This window comes from Echinops telfairi, unplaced genomic scaffold, assembly GCF_000313985.2.
Source record: "Echinops telfairi isolate 266 unplaced genomic scaffold, ASM31398v2 ScPeMD7_7457;HRSCAF=8495, whole genome shotgun sequence".
NCBI classification, from domain to species: Eukaryota; Metazoa; Chordata; class Mammalia; order Afrosoricida; family Tenrecidae; genus Echinops; species Echinops telfairi.
In genome coordinates this window covers 38841930-38846353 of record NW_022111357.1, presented here as the reverse complement: position 1 = coordinate 38846353, position 4424 = coordinate 38841930, and positions in this window count along the sequence as shown.

Sequence of the window (4424 nt, the reverse complement as noted above, 5' to 3'; positions counted from 1 at the left end):
TAGAGCTGCCCCACAAGGTTTTCAGGACTGTAACATTTTGACACAAGCAGATTTCCACATCTTTCTCCCAAAGTCAGCTGGTGGGTTCTGAGTTGCTCTTCATGAGTATTGCTGTTCTACCCATAATTCCTTGTGTAATGAGTTCTAATTTTGGACTCTGTGCCTGTGGCTATAGACCCATTTTGGAGGGTAGTCTGTGCTAGACTAATGGACAAGATTTGGATGGGATTGAGACCTGATTTTAGTAGAAGGTGTGAACCAAGCCACACCCTTGTCCTTAGGTGCATTTTGAAACACTACCTTGGTTGTTAGGTGCCGTCCCCTCTGTTTGTTTCATAGCGACAGGACAAAACACTGCCCAGGCCCGTGTCATCCTCACGATTGTTTCTCGGTTTGGCCTTATCAATGCAGTCACTGTGTCAGTCCGTGTTGTGGAAGATTTCCCCCTTTTCACTCCCCCGCCTCTTTACCCAGCATGACGGCCCTCTCCAGGCACTCGTCTCTCCTGACAGCATGTCCACAGCACGTGAGACAAAGCCTCATCATCCTTGCCTCTAAGTAGCATTCTGGCCGTACTTCTTCCAAGACCGATGTGTTTATTCTCCTGGCAGTCCATGATTCTTTCAGTATTTTTCGGCAACGCTGTTGAATGCTGCATCCATTGTTCTTTGGTACCTTCTTAGTCAGTGTCCAACATTCACATGCATATGAGGCAATGAAAAATACCGTGGCTTGGGTCAGGCACATCTTGGTCCTCAAATTAACAGCCTTGTTTTTCTTTTTTTTTTCCCTTTTTTTTACCAACAGATAAATCAATTTGTTAAAATAGTTGATTTAAGCATCTGCAATGGTGACTTCAACCTCTACTCCAGGTTCAATACTTATGGAAGTGATCTGCTTAACTATCTCAGAAGGACTGTGCAAATCAATGAGACGCTTGTGGATTCTCATCTGGAATCGATCCCAGGTCTTTGAACCTTCACCACAGGGCGTTTTCCTGCTGGTAATTCTCAGAGTCTTGGTAGGCATCCTAACTGGTCCCTTCACTTTCAGGTTCTTCTCCTTAGCCCCTCTGATCAAGTCAGCACACACTTTCTCCAAGGATTTCACGTTGCGGCTGGTCAGAGTAATTCTAATCCGGTGAATGGCCACCTCTGGTTCCACAGGTGTCTTTCCGGTGTCCTTAAATGCCATGGCGGCGGGGCGCTTCCTGACCGACTTGTTCTTCGAAGCTGCTTGGCGAGAGCGAACAGCGGTGAGTCAGGAATGGGAGCAGGGGGACAGAGCGCGGAGGGCCGCGTCTTCCTCAAAGAGCAACAGCCTTGTTTTTCAATGCTCCAAAGAGGTCTTGGGCAGCAGATTTTTACCGAATGCAACACGTCTTTTGCTCTCTTGACTGCTGCTTTCATGAGCACTGATTGTGGATCCAAGCAAGACCAAATCCTTGACAATGTCAACCTTCTCTCTGTGTAGCAGAGGTTACCTATTGGTCCAGTTGTGAGCATTTTAATTTTCCTTATATTGAGTCATAATCCATATTGAAAGCTGCGATCCTTGATCTTCATCAGCAACGGCTTCAAGTCCTCACTTTCAGCACGCAAGGGTGTGTCATCTGCCCATGGCAGGTGGTTAATAAGCCTTCCTCCAAGCTTGATCCTGCATTCTTCTTCATATAATCCAGCTTCTCTGATGATTTGATCATCTTCCAGAGTCACAGTCTCAGAAACCCACAGGGCCAATTCTGACCCTTTCCTAGAGGGTCACTAGGAGTCAAAATTGTCTCAAAGGCAGTGAGGTCTATTTTAGTAGAATGGGTAAACCAAGCTACACCCTTTGCTCCCTTGGGAACGTCTTTTCTAACTGTTTGATTGTGGCTGTTCCAACTCATAGGGACCCTTTGGAGGAGCCCTGGTGACGTGGTGGTTGTGGGCGAAACCACACCCTTTGTTTCCTGGGGTTGGGGGGGTGAGCATCTTTAAGACCACTTTACTGGAGGGTATGATTTAAGATATCATCCTTCATTTTCCTCGGGAGTATGGTCAGGGAATAGACAAATCACACCTACATCAAAGCCATTCCTCAGTATAGAGGAGCCATCTGGGGACACAGGGAGATCCCAGGACCATTTGGAAGAGCAAGTCCAAGATCTCTCTGAAATGGTACTAGCCATCAAGCCCAGATGCACCAGAGACTGCAGAGATCTGAGGAGCAGCGCCAAGACTTTGGGGTACCTTCTCCTTATCTGACCCAAGATTATGGAACTAGGGACAGAGCAACCGGCAGGCTGAATTCCTGGCCCCTGGAGGCAAAAGGCCAGGGAATCACACGGCTGAGAGACTGAGGAACAAAGACTTGCTTATCATGATGCTTACCACTAATCCCGCTGTCAAGATTTCTGTTTTCTTTCCATTGAGTCATCACCCATCCTGAAGGCTGCAATCTTCATCAGCAAGTGCTTCAAGTCCTCGCTTTCAGCAAGCCAAGTTGGGTCAAAGGCACATGGCAGGTTGCGAATAAGCTTTCTTCCAAACCTGATGCCATGTTCTGCTTCGTATGGTCCCGTTTCTCTGATTATTTTCTCAGCATACAGATTGAGTAAGTATGGTAAGAGGATACAACCCTGATGCACACTTTATGAGAAAGGGATATTTGAGTAAAGACCTGAGAAAGAGGAAGCTGTCTATTCCTGTAAAGAGTGACAGCCTTGGAACCCCACAGGGGTCCGCTGGGGTGACTATGTGTCAGACTTGATTCGATGACAGTGAGTTGGTTTGGTTTTGTCTGGGATGTTCTGTGGAGAGAAAATGGCACTCCGGGGCCGATCGCTAGATAACTCACCACTTCATATGAATCTGCTGCCCTGTTTGCCAGGATACCGCTGGGCAGCCCAGTCTCTGTACTGAAAACACGATGAACTCTTCTCGCTGTGCAGTCAGTTGCCCTGGAGTGGATTCCAGCACAACCAGTTAGACTACACGCCTTCATCCCGTCTCTCACTTTCCTTACTTAGTTTTTGTTTGTTCGCTTCTTCCCTACGTTCCTCTTACCTTTCTGAGCCACCTCACCCCTCCCCTTCAGCAAAAGTTCTCCAAAAAGTTGTCTCTAACGAGGGAGCCTCAAAACATTTGTGGATTTGAAAATGATGACGGCGGCATATGTGCAAAGGTGCTTGACACACTGGAGGAACGTATGGATTGTGATCAGAGATGCAAGAGCCCCCAATAAAAGGATTTTTTTTTAATTGCGGGAGAGTTCCATTATCTTTGAGTTCCACTTTTCTGTAAACTTTCTGAAGCTCGCTGTGACATGCACTCTCTCTCCTCGGCTTCTCTTCCTCGTTGCTTTGGAACCTATTCCATTTCAGCTTCTGCCTTTCCCACGTAATGATCAAGTTGCTGCACCGAATCATCCAAGCCGCTCAGTCTAGCAGCCCCTTGTCAGAAGGCATTGAAGTCTCTGCCGTGTTCAGTGACTGGGACTCCCTCCTAGAAATGCTGAGTCTCTGTTCTTGCCAGGACTACACACTGCCACTCTGCCGCCTGCTTCCTGCCCCTCCGGCCTTGGGACGACCCCTGAGCAGTTCACGGTCTGCCCCTGACTCATGGTCTCAATTCTACCTCTACACCAAGGACCACCTTTATAGCTCTGACTCAGACTTGTCCTTCCCTGAACTTGAGACTCCACGCCTCCTGCCTACTCAATTCTCACTCTGACGCCTCCCTCTCACCTGGTCCTGAGCCTCCCCGCCGAACTGGCTCCTTTCACACGCATCTTCTTAAATTATAATCCCTTTCTTTCAGGTGCTCAGGTTGAGATCCTAACCTACCTCCCCATTTCCCACACCCCTCATGCAACCCAGCAGCAAATCCTGCAGATTCTACATTCAAACGACATCTACCATCTGATGACTTCTCACCTTGGCATGGAAGAGTTTGCCTCACCCCCACGCCTGTGTTTCTGACCTCACCCACCTCTCTTGTGCTTGCTCACTCAACTCCAGCCATTCTGATCTCAGTTCACTCTCCGATGCCCCAGGCATGTCGCAAGTTCGTTCATTTGGACCTTTTGTGGTTACATATGTACGTGTGTAAATATGCATATATACATACATATATACATAGACAAAGCCACCTATCTTTATATATTTACATATGTACATATCTATATTTATACCTATATATATAACTTTTACTTTCTTCTTCTTTCCTTTTTTGGTCTTTCCTCCTACCCCACTATCATGTTGACCCATGGTTCACCTCTCAGTAATTCCTCTCGGGTACCTTTCAATTGATGAACATGACCAGGAACGCTATACCCTCCTCACCATCAATTTTAGAACCCTTGATATTCCCCTGTCCCGGTCTTTATTGACTCACTACTCCCTTCCCCCCATCTCCTCCCCTCACACAAGCAAGGATTTTTTT